Below are 15,938 nucleotides of genomic sequence, written 5' to 3'. Positions count from 1 at the left end.
AGTGTAATATCTAGCCTACATGTAGTTTGCTCAAAATGCAAGCGTAGCAATAGTCACATATTGGTGTGTGCAATGACAGATTCTTCTGACAAGGACACATGCATTTTTCGTGTCGTACAATCGTAAATGTACGACATTTGTGGTGTTAGCAAAAACTTTGTAAAAATAAACAAACAAACGTGCAAAAAAAAATAAACAAACGTGCATAAAAGAATGTTCATGTCAACATATGATTTGACTAATGTGTTGGCTAAACTTGATTCTTTTCGTTATAGTAGCCTAAACTTTGTGGCATGCTAGATTTAGTTGTATGGATAGACTATATGAAATCGTGAAGTCCACGTTATTTGCAGTTAATGTCAGGTTAAATATTTATTGTTGTGGGCGTATCTCGTTGATCGAACTGTGACCCTGCAGTGCACTCTGATTGAGAACTATCATTATCCTTAAATAATGAGCCTTTTCTTTGGTGGGTTTCGCTACTTTTTGATATTAATTTATTTTTGCAGACTCATATTAAGACCTTTTCTGTTGTCCGGCTGTTCCTGCCTAGTGATATTTGGTTCGTGAACGAATCGAATCGTTCATTTGAACCGGTTCTTTTCAGTTGAACTGGTTCGCCAAATCGAACTGAATCGTTTGGAACAGTTCGCGTCTGTTGCAAACACTGTTAAACTATTGGCCAAGTCTATAACTATACTGTGAACTATAGGCCATGTCTACTTCTGCAAACACTTTTTTTGCAATTCGGATTTGCAAACATGCGGTTCTCGATTTAGCAGTGATATGAAGTGTATGCGGACCCCCGCACAAATGGGACACCTGTTTGTAACTGTAGCTCGTATTAGTTCTTTCACAGTTTTATTTGACTCCCTGCAGTATCATACTACAGGTGATCTTATTAAATATATTATGTTTTAAATGAAATGTAATACAACATATTAAATACATGTTTCTTGTTTCCCGTTAAATGTTCTTAAAAAATGATCAAAGATGGTCAAGCATAATAATAATAAGATATGCAGCTAGCTTGCTATCATAGGCTAATCTAGCATGCAGAGAAGGTAAAGAACCATTATAACCACTTTATTTACTATTATAAATAACATAAATTAAAAAGGCAGTTGAAGTCATAGTTAAGATGACAAATGTGTAGATTTTCCAATCAGACACGCATTAAAACCCCTTTCAGTCAATGGAATCATTTGGACCCATTTGTGCAGGGGGATGCAATTGCCCTTGTAGGCCTTGAACTGTTCGTAAAAACCTACTTAAATGAAAATAATAACAATACAATAAACTGTGTGTACAAGTCAGCTTATGGTATTATGAACTTGAATCTGAATATAACCGTTTTCTTTAGGCAAGTGATCGACAGCCATCTTGGGAACGCACTCAGACATCTGTCATGATGGAAGTACAGCCCCTGTGTAATTGAATGGGGACTGAATCTCAAATTGATTCACAAAAATGACTTGCAAAAAATAAAATTTTAAAAACATATTTCAAATCAGCAATAAAATCATGAACAACATGGATTGTATAATAAACGTTGCTTCTTACACTTTTGTTCATTGTTCCTTTTTCAAGGTTACTTCATTGCACAAGTAAGTGGCGACCAGTAAGTGTCTTTTGGAGCATTAAACCATTAAATGAATCATTGACTGAACATATTTATTCGAAAACACAGTTGTTCATGTCACAAGTCGAATACAAAAGCATGAGATGTTTCAGTCAGCAGATTGTCATTCACAAACAAATGCTATTTGTGTAATGACATTTTAAACATTAGGTGAACAAATTATGTTTGTGTTAATTTATTCAAGTGGTACCAATGTACATGATTAAATCATAAAAATCCAACACACTTTTTTTTATGGTCTGTCTTTTATAATCTTTTTTTATTTGATCCTAAAACCCTCTTCTCCTTGCTGAACGAGATTAACTCACATTTCTATCTGAATGAACAAAATCTCAAGTTTATTCATACATGACATGTCCTAATACATTCAGTTCATACGCTACACAATATGAGTCAGTGCATGGAAGTGAACAAGAACGATTTATTTATTTACTGTTTGGTGTCCCCTTCCTCAAATTTCAGAAATGTGTTGTTTTTTTTCTCTGAAAAGCTTTTAATAATGTTATACATAAGCTATTTTATGGCTTCAGAAGACTTTCAATACAGAGTGCAAAACATATAGACTACAGTTATAGTTCTGTTATCTTTCTTGGAGCTCAACACATCTGGTTCACTTTGATTTGATGGACGCCTGACATGTTGCAAGGGTTCCTAAACTGCATACAAGATAGTAAATTAAGCAATTAACATAGTGAATTAAGCAATTTAGAATGAACATATTACTCAAAATGAAAGTATAAAAACTGCACAGCTAAAGCAGTTCTAGGCAGGTCTTGAGTGCATTACAGGTCCGTATCATTTTGTCAAATTATTTCAGTTATTCTAAAAACTCACTCTATTTACCACAAAGACATTGACCAAGCAAATAATACAACAAATAGGATAAAAATGACAATCAGTTTCCATTTTCCCCCTCAAAATTACCTTTGTTTATCTATGCAAAACACAATCTCAATGAAACATGATGCACACACAGAGACATTTACATTAAGCTGGTTGTCAGCACTAAAACTGCATTAAAACGCATGAATACTTTTAGAGCTAATGTCATTTTGTGAAAGCTAGTAACTCCCTAAACATCAATGCTGTAAAAAATGGCATAAAGAGTAAAATAAATGTTTACATTTGCAAGGCATAAAAACAGATGTACATAATTAATTAATATAAGATCATTGAGTTGTAAGAATGTCCAAAACAGGCAGGTGACAGTTCTGTTAACTTGCTTGAAATGCTCACATTGGCCTCTTTGTCCAGTCCATCTTTATTATTGATCCCTGGTAAAGTTAAGTGTCCTGCTCAAGGGCACAATCATGATAGAGGTTGCTAAGTGAATTCCCTATTCACACTTTACCAGTACAAACACTGATTCACTAAGCAACAGTTTTGGAGGGTTCTTCTTTGAGCAGAGTCAGTGGGAGGCCAGACTACCTGAATTTCCCTTGAACATGGTCTTGCATAACAAACACAGGCTTGTGAATTCATTCCAAAGCAACTTGACAAGAAATGTATCATGACTGACAATATCTGCAGTACTAAATTCCACGTTTTAATTTTAAGACAGAGAAGTAAACAAGCTAGAGAAGTGAAATACAGAAAGAGAGAAAACCTCAGAGCTTTTTTCTATTGTTATAGGAAGTTATGGTTAAATTAACTGCTTGCAAAAGAGGTCGTCAAACTATTTCATACTTGATTTCATAACTAATATGCTACCATGTATAGTAATAGTAGTAGTTGTATGTGTTGTCAATAATAGGTTTTAACCTGTATGTGTTCCTTTCATTTCAGATGAAGATCGCCGTGATTGGCCAGAGTCTCTTTGGATAGGAAGTGTACAGAGAACTGAAGAAGGATGGCCACACGATTGTTGGTGTATTCACCATCCCTGACAAAGATGGAAAAGTGGACTCACTTGGTAAGTCTCTCATAGCTTTGTTTCTGTAAGGATCATTGACGTTACTCCTAAAGGGATAATTCTCTCATAATTTACCCACGCTATCCCAGGTTTATATGACTTTTTCTTCTGTGGAACACAAACAGATTTTTAGAAAAATAAGCTGTCTCTGGTTCCATTTAATGTGTAGAGTTGTCACAACAAGAGTACCTTGAAGTTGAAATGAACACACAAACAGATACAATGGCATTCCATATGACCCCAATTTAAATAGTTGTGTAGAAAAATACTAATATTTTAATATTATTTATAAACCATCACTGAACGTCAACACATGAAGTGTGATGAAAGTGATTTGTGAAACTTATGCAAGAAGTCCTCTGTGCTTTCGCATCACTTCTCATGTGAGTTTCATGAGTAAAATATAATATTTTCTCACATGCCTATCGTTTTGTTTCAGAAGGCACTGAGTCTTCGACTGTTGTATGGATTACCGTCATGTTCACTTTATGTGGTTTTTGAAGCATCACGTTTGAGGGATTGATTTACATTATATGGACTCAGAGATTGATTTTTTTTTTTAAAGTATTTGTTTATGTTCATCTGAAGAAAGGAAGTCAAATATCAGGGATAGCAAAATGGTCAGTAAATGATAACAGAATTTAAATTTTTGCACAAATGTCTGGAGTGAAAGTTTGGTCCAATTTTCACTAGTGATTTGTTCAGACCTGTGCCAAAGTATGGCAGGCAGGCTGAATGAAATGCAAATTCATTCTCTGACAGTAACAGCACTCTCTTATGTAACAGCAGCAGCTCTACTCTTGCACCAAACATTCATCTTGATGTGAATCTGTTCAAAAATTCATTAAAAATGGAATTCATACGTAAATGGAGTTCTTACATAAAATTATTTGAATACATCTCTTCTACAGTGAATATGTTTTTATATTCTGTATTAAAATATCAGGGTGATACAACTGTTCTGTTAATTGCTAATTAACTGTTTCATTAAATTCATTAAAGTTGAAATATTTATATAAAATGTAAATAATTTAAAATATATTGAATATTTGAAAAGCAACTATCCTTCAAATATTCAAATAAGTCATGTGATGCAACCAACATTTATAAACATGCAGAAGAAAACTCAAGACTATGTGTTAAGGTCAATGAGTGTCTTAAAATATAAAATATGATAAGACAAGATTAGTTCAGGTTGTTAAATGACACGACAAGATTAGTTCAGGCTGTTAATTGTCTTGTTGTGGGACTCCCGAAAAATGTAATGAATTATGAATTAGCTACACTATGAAACTTTGGCTAACGTCTGTGGTTGAAATATAAAATTGCATGTTATTTGCAGAAAGTTATTTGATGGCAGTTGTGCTTCGGCACTGCTCTTTTGTGCATATTCAATTCAATTCAATTCAAGTTTATTTGTATAGCACTTTTCACGATACAAATCGTTGCAAAGCAACTTTACAGCAAATTAAGTTTCTACAATATTTAGTGGTAGCTTATCAGTGGTGACTGTCAGTTAATGTACATATGGCAGAAATGTATGGAAAAATCAATTAAAGACTTAATCAAACAGACGATGAACACTATTTATTATATGATGCAATCAAACTTATAGCAAAATGTGGTAGTTCTATATGTTGTTTCATGGTTGGCATCATCTGAGGTCCTCTGAGGGGTTGGCATCATCTCTTCTCAGGTGTTCTGGATCCAGACTGAAGCTTGTGTAAATCCTTGTTGGCAAAAACAGAGAAACAAATAGAGACATAATTAGCGTAGCTGCAGTTCCAACCAAGTAAAATTGATTTGTTTAACCCAAACTAAAGAATAATAATGTGCATTTGATCAGATATAACTGCAGTACAATAATATGAGATGCATTATTTGAATGCTTGGCCAAAGAGATGTGTCTTTAATCTAGATTTAAACAGAGAGAGTGTGTCTGAACCCCAAACGTTGGGGGTGCATATGAATCTGGTGGTTTGAGGAAAGTTAATGGTTGCACAAATTGAAATAAATCTTTAAACGTTCCACAGCAACTGAGGCAGAGAAGGATGGCATGCCAGTGTTCAAGTTTCCCCGTTGGAGGCTGAAAGGAAAGGCCATCACAGAGGTGGTGGATCAGTATAAGGCCGTTGGTGCTGAACTGAATGTTCTTCCTTTCTGCTCTCAATTCATCCCTATGGAAGTGATAGATCACCCAACACACGGGTCCATCATTTATCATCCCTCTTTGCTGCCCAGACACAGAGGTGCCTCTGCCATTAACTGGTATGTCTGTGTGTATGTGTGTTCTTTTTGTGTTTTATTAGTGAGTGTGTGTGTGTGTGTATACGTGTGGTAATTAGAAATATGATAGTAAGAGAAAGATTAGTGGCATACCTAATTAGATTTAGGAATAGTTAAAATGGTTATTTATTTATTTATTTCATTTGACTTAATTTATTATTTTCTTTTGTGAAATACAAAATCAGATGTAAGGTAGAGTGTGTGAGGTTGTCATAAACATGAAAATGCTTTATATTTAGTGTTTCAACCAAATGCATATAATTTAAAGCTGCTTGCTATCAGGTGCTTTGATGGATACATGTTCTCTTTAATGCATTTGAGACATGTTTTCCTCAGCACATAAAATTAATTTTTGTAGTTGTATAATTATCTGCAAATGTTATTAATTATCATATGTGTTTAAAAAGTATCATATTTTATATTTTGGGTCTTGGCACAATATTTTATTCACTGAAAGAAACAGCATGAGGATGAGTAAATGATGACAATTCTTGGGTGTGTAAATGATGTAAAATGATGTTGTTTTAGCATAAATGATGTTTTGCTATTTTGTTTCTCTTAGGACTCTGATTCATGGTGATAAGAAGGGTGGGTTTACTATATTCTGGGCAGATGATGGACTGGACACAGGACCAATTCTTTTACAAAGAGAATGCGATGTTGAGCCAAATGACAACGTAAACAGCATCTACAAACGCTTCCTGTTCCCGGAGGGAGTTAAAGGCATGGTGTGGAATCAATGCAGAAACTTCTACAGCTACATCATATTGCAAACTATAGTATACTATATAGTAAATTTAAAACAGCATTCAATTCACTGTTTTAATGTAGGATAAGTAGGATTTGAAGTCCAGAAAGTAGTCTGATGGAGTTGTATTTGAGAGCACCCTTGGATTCTTGTGTATGTGCTTTTGTTTTAGGTGGAGGCAGTCAGGTTAATTGCAGTGGGTACAGCTCCGAGAATCAAGCAACCAGAGGAAGGAGCCACATATGAGTGTATTCAGAAGAAAGAAAATTCAAAGGGGGAGTTCTCTGCCGCTGCACAACATCCGATATATTGATGTATAGCTTCAACCTCATCGCTGCACAACATCCGATATATTGATGTATAGCTTCAACCTCATTGCTGTACACAACATTAAAACAATAACTATCTATGGTTGGTTGAATAGATTGACTGGAACCAGTCAGCAGAAGCCATTCATAACTGGATCAGAGGAAATGACAGAGTACCTGGAGCCTGGGCAGAGATTGATGGCAAAGTGAGTGTTTTAACTAACGCACACAACAGCACATGAAACATGCAGAGACTCTTAGTCAAATGCATTAAATTATGTGCAAACAACTTCTCTTGTTGCATCAGTATTATTTTCATTCTTTTGGTAGAATGTTTCATTTTATGGATCAACACTGTTGGAAAATGACCATTCTTCAAGTAATAGTCAACCTCTGGAAATCCCCGGAGCAAGTCGACCTGGTCTGGTTACCAAAAATGGCCTTGTTCTTTTTGGGAATGATGGCAAGATGGTAAGAACATGCAGAAACGCTTTTAAATTATGCTATTAAAATTGCTAAACTTGATATAGGCAAAAACTTAAACATACATAATATAGCACCACGTAGTTTCAGCAGGATGTGTTTGTGCTGGCCTGAGTAGTAGGGGGGATTTGTGACTTTACCAACCAAAATGTAAAGGTATAGTTCACCCACAAATTACAATTCTGTCATAATTTACTCACACTCATGTTGTCTTAAACCTGTATGCATTTATTTCTTCTACTGATAAAAAAAAAAAAAAGAATGTTGGTAACTGAAAACGTTGGTGACCATTGACTTCCATTGTATGGACAAAAAAAGAGGAAAAAAATTACAGAACAAAGTCATACCCTTTTGGAATGACACGAGGTTGAGTAAATTATGACAGTTTTCATTTTTGGGTGAACTGTCCTTTTAAGTGCAAGCTGCAATCATCACGGTCCAAGCACATGTGAAGGGACCATGACCAAAATAGACAAATTCAAAAGAATAGATCCTGTTGATGCTGTGGATACAATTGCTTTGGAGTCAAGTGTCAACTTCTTCAGTCACAGTTAGCACAATTAGGTTATTGCCCCTAGCAACAGAAGCATTTTCAGTGCAACCATGCTAAACAGACGTCTTACTGTTTCAGTGTGTCACTATGAGCCACAGCTGAAAAATCAGTTAGATCACATCTTAGAAATTATGTACTGAATGTACTGAAACGTTTTTGTCATGAGGGTCTCTAGATGATCAGTACCAAATTCTGCGTGAACACTTTTTTCTGTGTGAAAAGTGTAAAAATGGATGGATGGGAATGAAATCTAAGCTATACATTTTCTTTTGTCTCAATTCAAGGATTCAGCAGAATTCTAGCCCATATGGTAATGGACAAAAACATACTTGTACTTGGGCCCTACTGGATAGGTCATTATTCACCCCTCACTCACCATGTTGTTCCAAACATTTGACATTCTTTGTTTAGACACTTAGACATCTTTCAAGATATCTTTTGTGTGTCACAGAATAAAAAAAAAATCTTACAGGTTTAGAATGACATGAGGTTGAGTTTAAATTTAATTTAAATTTTTGAGTATTCATTTACACATTTACCCAATAGAATGTGCAGTGCAAGACTGTAGATGAGTGTGTGTCTGTGTATTTGCACATAAAGTGTGTTTATACTTGTATGTAGTTGCTTGTGAAGAACCTGCAGTTTGAGGATTGGAAGATGATTGCTGCATCCCAGTATTTTAAAGCTGCTCTCAGTTCCACTGTGGAGCTCTCTGAGGACGAAAAACAATTTGCTGAGCAGATGAGGGTGAAAATATATCACTCATTTCATTACTAGTCACCATGATATTCTTTGTGTTGTCTGCATGTTAAAAACCTTTTAGTATTAAATACTGCTTTTTTACATTCTGAAAGATAACGTGTGTTGAAGGCAGAAGGTTATAGATTATTAGAATATTTATTGCATGTTTGTCCAGGTTGTGTGGAAGAGTATTTTGACTAATGTAGAGAAGATTGAAGACACTACTGACTTCTTTAAATCTGGTGCTGCTTCGATGGATGTAGTCAGGTAATGTGTGAATGTATAATTTTCGTCATATATACATGTACTTACTTTATTTAGCTAATTTTCCCTTCATATAATCCAAAAGATTTTTTCTTATTTTTGTACTATAGGCTGGTGGAAGAGGTAAAGTTGAGGGCGGCACAGTTACAGTTGCAGAATGAGGATGTTTACATGGCAACAAGCTTTGAAGAGTTTATTCAAATGTGTGTGAGGAAGCTGAGAGGAGAGGATGAGGAAGAAGAGTTCACTGTAGACTATGTTAGTTTTTCTTGTTTATTTTTGCTCTGCTTGATATATATATATATATATATATATATATATATATATATATATATATATATATATACGTATATACACACACACACACACACACACACACACTGTTCATATATAATTCATATACAAAAATACAATGCAGAAACAGACACTATTTCAGCATTTTACAGATGATTACAGAGGATATCAGGAACTCTAGAAGTCCAAATATACACTCATTGTAAGTTTGATGCCTGCAACACATTCAAAAAAATTGAGGCCGAAGTGGTACATCATTCTTTTTAACAACACTCAACAATTTGTTTTGGAACTGAGGACACTAATTGTTGTATATTTGAAAGTGGAAATTTTCCCATTATTGCTATAAAAATTCACATTTTCAGATTTTTAATTTAAAAGATAATGTAGATCTGGACTTCAAACACTGTGGTAAACATGTCCAATTTTGGAACGTATTGCAAGTATCAAACTTAGAATTACTGACTGTTTATGAAAAAAGCAAAGTTGATTAGGTAAATTGTCTTTTATACTGTCTTTTTTTAAAATTTATTTCTAATTTTGTATTTCTAAATATGTATCCGCATGTCTGTTGTAGGTGGAAAAGAAACTGAACAATATGACAATCCAAATCCCACACCAGCTTTTCATAAATGGGGAGTTTGTAGATGCTGAAGAGGGAAAGACCTATAAGACCATTAACCCCACTGATGGACAGGTACACGGGACACAAATTCCTTTTCCACTCTCAATCTATCTGCATTATCTGTTTTATTCTTTTTCACATGCTTAATTTCAGCTTTTGTTTGTGTGTAGGCAATCTGTGATGTGTCCTTAGCTCAGATCTCAGATGTGGAAAAGGCACTGGCTGCAGCTAAAGAAGCATTTGAGGAGGGGGCAAGATGAACCCCAGAGACCAAGGCAAACTAATCTATAAGTACGTGCATTTTATATTTAAACACTGCAGTTACACATAGGTTTCTTTCTTTCTGCATTGACCTGGTAATTGTTTGAATAACATACTTACCAAATTTGGCTCTGATTATCTTTGCTCAGACCATACTAGCAAAAAACGTTATGAAAATATGAGCTTTTTGATTGACCAAAGAGTTCTCTTATGAAGTATCAATAAATTTGACAAGGATGACTACAGAAAGGAAATATACAACTATATGTGATGGATGATGATTATTTGTAGCACAGTCTCTGCAGTAATACACATATTATTAAAGTTTCATCATTGTGTGCATGTTTGTATTCTCCAGACTGGCTGATCTGATGGAGCAGCATCAGGAAGAGTTGGCCACTGTTGAGAGCATAGACTCAGGAGCAGTCTATACTCTTGCCCTCAAAACACACATCGGCATGTCTGTTCAGACATCCAGATACTTTGCTGGCTGGTGTGACAAGATTCAGGTTTGTTTGTGTGTGTTTGTCATTTATCAGAATATTTATTTATCAGCCATCATTTGTGATGAATGCCACAGTGTCATATTTAGGATATTCTGTTATTAAATTATGCATTCTATGTTTTTTCAAGCAATATTGGCACGGTGGATTGTGTTCACCGACAATGGTTTCTGGAAGGATTGCTGAGCCCATGTTGTGATTTCCATTACAGTAGCATTCCTGTATGTGATGCAGTGCCGTCTAAGGCCCCGAAGATCACCGGCATCCAGTATGGTTTTCCAGCCTTGACCCTTACGCACAGAGATTGTTCCAGATTCTCTGAATCTTTGGATGATATTATGCACTGTAGATGATGATAACTTCAAACTCTTTGCAATTTTTCTCTGAGAAACTCCTTTCTGATATTGCTCCACTATTTTTCGCCGCAGCATTGGGGGAATTGGTGATCCTCTGCCCATCTTGACTTCTGAGAGACACTGCCACTCTGAGAGGCTCTTTTTATACCCAATCATGTTGCCAATTGACCTAATAAGTTGCAAATTGGTCCTCCAGCTGTTCCTTATATGTACATTTAACTTTTCCGGCCTCTTATTGCTACCTGTCCCAACTTTTTTGGAATGTGTAGCTCTCATGAAATCCAAAATGAGCCAATATTTGGCATGACATTTCAAAATGTCTCACTTTCAACATTTGATATGTTATCTATATTCTATTGTGAATAAAATATAAGTTTATGAGATTTGTAAATTATTCCATTCCTTTTTACTCACAATTTGTACAGTGTCCCAACTTTTTTGGAATTGGGTTTGTATTTTTGAAAAATGTTAAAAAAATAAAATAAAACAAGGGTTGAATTTTGTGATAATTAATATGCACTGAATGCTGTTGATTGAGCTTAATTTGTATTGAACCCTAGCTAATTTGACTGCATTGTATTGGAAACTACAGTTTTAGGAATATTAAAAAAATTAACCTATCCTTGTGTGTGTCTGAAATATATTAAAATATTCTCCACAGGGCTGCACTATTCCTATCAACCAGGCTCGACCTAATCGAAACCTTACCTTCACCAAGAAAGAACCAATTGGGTAAAATCAACTCTCCCCAGACAAAAAATCCTCCAGTTTTCGTCCAGCCTCGCCATGAAAAAATCTCTGTTGAGAATATTTAGCTGTTGTTTGTTTATGTTCAGTGTGTGTGCCATTGTCATTCCTTGGAATTATCCACTGATGATGCTGGCATGGAAGACTGCAGCCTGCCTAGCAGCTGGAAACACTGTGGTGCTCAAACCTGCACAGGTAAAGAGCTGCAGTTACTATTAAAACAAAAATGCACATGGGCATGGCATATTTAACTCGAACAACATACACACAGAATTTAAGAACTGTTTCTGCATTCAATTCTTGGTCACACCTTTGACTGCTCTCAAGTTTGCTGAATTAACTGCATTGGCAAAGTTTCCAAAAGGCGTGGTGAACATACTACCAGGATCTGGTACATATAACACAAAACATACACAATAAAGTTGAGTTTAGCCCAAATCTGTCAATGAAAACTGATATACTGTAACTATTTTCTGTACACAATTCAAGATCAACATTGTAAATTCTTTGCACAATTTACTTTTTAGTACATTTCATTAATTTTTTTAACTATCTGCTTGTAGATTCATTGAATATTTGTTGAATATGTAAATTTTAGGGTCTCTGGTCGGTCAGCGGCTGTCTGACCACCCTGATGTTCGAAAACTGAAACAGTGAATGAAAAGAAAAGGTGAATGAAAAATCGAAAAATCGAAACAATGCTGGGGTTTAAGTATTTCTTTAATTTGACGTTTTCAGATCTCAATTTTTGTAGTAAATTACAAATGGAATTTAAATAAAAGTTGGAAATGATCAAAATGCTTGTATCTTTCAGCTGTGCAGTCAGCAATGTGAAGAAGGTTTCTCTTGAGTTAGGAGGAAAGTCTCCTCTCATCATTTTTAATGACTGTGATCTGGACAAGGCTGTCAGAATGGTTTGTTTACCTCAGTACCATCACACAATTGTATTTGCAAATTATGGTTGTAATCTCAGACATGTTTTCACACACACTTCTTGTCTACAGGGTATGAGCTCTGTGTTCTTCAATAAGGGAGAGAACTGCATTGCAGCAGGGAGACTTTTCATTGAGGAATCTATCCATGACACATTTGTGGAGAGAGTGGTAAAGAACAATATGATTTAATAGCTATTTGTACATATATTTATTTTTATTATCTGTGGCTGAATCCCGCACTCTTGTGAGTTATGACCGTATTATCAGTATATCATATATAAAAATGTAGTCATACTAACTTCTTAAACCTCTTAAAATAATTTAACTAAGACCATTTGATTTTAACTGAAGTGTAATAATGTAAAACCTAGATGAGCTAATAATTCGTGATTTTATAATTCATTTGTAACTCCAATATGTTAATTCAAAGCTCATAACATATACAACTACATCTATGTAGGTCAATGAAATAAAGAAGATGAAGATTGGTGATCCGCTAGACCGTTCCACAGACCATGGCCCCCAGAACCACAAAGCCCATCTGGACAAACTGGTGGAATACTGTGAAAAAGGGGTCAAAGAAGGAGCAAAATTAGTGTGTGGAGGGAAACAAGTGAACCGTCCAGGTTAGAGGAGTGTGTGAGAATATGCATAAGTCTTAGTGAGGGAAAAGGTACAATGTTCTTGACACTTTCTATCTCTATAGGTTTCTTCTTTGAACCAACTGTTTTCACTGACGTACAGGATCACATGTATATTGCTATTGAGGAGTCCTTTGGGCCCATCATGATCATCTCCAAATTCAGTAATGGGTTGGTAGAAATAAGCAACTTTTACCTCTAAACTCTTTAACTGTATACATTGTACTAATAGTTCAGATTTGTAACAACATGACCAAAAGCAACATTGTAAACTGCCTTTTCCTCAATCTCCCTCATTCAGAGATGTTGACAAAGTGCTGCAGAGGGCTAATGCTACAGAATATGGTTTAGCATCAGGTGTGTTTACACGTGACATCAGTAAGGCTCTGTATGTGAGTGAAAAACTTCAGGCTGGCACTGTGTTCATCAATACTTACAACAAGACCGATGTGGCTGCTCCTTTTGGTGGCTTCAAACAGTCTGGCTTTGGCAAAGATTTGGGTTAGACATAAATATGATACCATAAATATGATGCATGATAAATTAATTTAAATAAACACATACCCAACAGGTTTTTTGAGTTGTCATTGCACTATATTTCAGTTATTATTTATCTTACAAAAATACTTTTTGTATATTGTTTTAACTAGGTGTATTTCTTCCCAACAGGACAAGAAGCTCTGAATGAGTATCTGAAGACTAAATGTGTGACTGTTGAATACTAATAAAATACTGGACATATAGTGCACAACATAAAATGATTGCATTTTAGTGCTCAAAAGTAGCAGCTAATGACAATTTCAGTTTAGCCTACAAGTAAATTGTCATGACTTAGTAATTACATTTGTTTTGTGTGTAATAATGGATTGCATTTCAGTTCCGGCAATTAAGAAAATCAAATCAAATCACAAGTTCCCCTTGAGGCTTTAGTTCTTACTTTCCTAGTTTTACACAGTATCTGTAAATGTCTTACTGTATATAAGCTCAGAGAAATCAAGGACCATACATCAAACTTTTTATCAATTATTATAATTAATGTTGTTTCATTTATCATTTATTTTGAGATAATTGCTTAAGTTGAGATACTGTGAAGTAATGTCTGTCTAGCCATCAAAACAATTTTGGGTAAAAAATATTTTAACACATTGTTATTTACTGCACTGATATGGTTGGATTGTTTTAAAGATTTTATATTAAACTAAAGAGATAACAAAAGTGTATTTTATGCTTTAGAAACAAGACATTGTTTTATGTCTTCTTTAGAAACAGATGAACATATTCCAAGCATGTGCCACAAAAGAATAAAATCAGTCCAATATTGTCTTATTACATAGTTTAGTGTGTTTTATTTGTGATTTGTAAAAATATACCTGATTACATGAAATAATGATCTGTACTCTAACATTATAACTTTAATCTATATCCAACATCACAACGACATATGTTTTTAACAGTATTTGAGCTGAATTATTCAGAGATTCATTATTATTCTTAACTATTGGTTATTCAAAGTACAATTCATTACATTGTCGTAGTTTTACTTTTGTTAATTTTCTAATAATTATTCAGGCTATTTGAGAACTGACAATTTACCTACCATCTTTACATTAGAATGAATGTATTAGTAAACATAATTTAGAGTGTAGGCAGAAGTATTATTTTCTCTTAGTATTTTAAGTTCAAAAACTACATATTGCTTTTTTGGAGTAATAAAATCGCTTTATTAAAGCACACATTTAGCAAAGTACAGAAATTACAGTAAGTTATGCATACACTGTTTTAAATTCACTTTTTAAAAATAAATTAAAGTTATTAGTAATTTATTAAGTTAAAGTAGTTTCTGTCTCTATAGCAACAGCACACATATCAGAGCTATTCAGATAGTAGTCCTAAAATCTGGAAGAGAATTAGCATTTTTGAGCCATGGCGGAGAATCTCATATTAGTGTGTGCAAGGCAAGGCAAGTTTATTTATATAGCACATTTCATACACAATGGTAATTCAAAGTGCTTTACATAAAATAAAGTAAAATAATCACAGAAATAAAACAAGGAATTTAAAAACTTTGAAAATGATTAAAAAATTGTTTTAAAATGAATTTAAGACATTAAGAAAATTATTATACATAAAATACAGTGCAGTAATTTTGGATTGCATAAAATACAGTGCAATCAGTTCAGACATCGCACAGTGCTCATTCAATAAATGCCCAGCTAAACAGATGAGTTTTGAGTGAATGTGACTAATGTTTTAGCACATCTGATCTCTTCTGGAAGATGGTTCCAACTGCGGGCGGCAAAATAGCTAAAAGCAGATTCCCCTTGTTTTGTGTGAACCCTTGGTATTTCTAACTGACTTGATCCTAATGATCTGAGTGGTCTGTTAGGTTTATATTCAGTGAGCATATCTGCAATGTATTTAGGTCCTAGGCCATTGAGTGATTTATAAACGAGTAAAAGTACTTTAAAATCAATCCTAAATATAACTGGAAGCCAGTGTAAGGACCTGAGGACTGGTGTGATATGCTCAGATTTTCTGGTTCTATTCAGAATCCTGGCAGCAGCGTTCTGGATGAGCTGCAGCTGTCTAATGGTCTTCTTGGGAAGGCCGGTGAGGAGACCATTACAATAGTCCACCCT

General features: G+C 34.7%; 1 pseudogene; it reads left to right on the top strand.

The window, feature by feature from the left end:
* Positions 1–3,427: 3,427 nt before the first annotated feature.
* LOC107562892 (cytosolic 10-formyltetrahydrofolate dehydrogenase-like) lies at positions 3,428–14,615 on the top strand (annotated as a pseudogene).
* The last annotated feature ends 1,323 nt before the right edge of the window (positions 14,616–15,938 follow it).

This window comes from Sinocyclocheilus grahami, unplaced genomic scaffold, assembly GCF_001515645.1.
Source record: "Sinocyclocheilus grahami isolate Dianchi unplaced genomic scaffold, SAMN03320097.WGS_v1.1 scaffold846.1, whole genome shotgun sequence".
Classification (NCBI taxonomy): Eukaryota; Metazoa; Chordata; class Actinopteri; order Cypriniformes; family Cyprinidae; genus Sinocyclocheilus; species Sinocyclocheilus grahami.
Note: the sequence above shows the minus strand (reverse complement) of the source record. Positions and strands in the feature narration are given on the sequence as shown.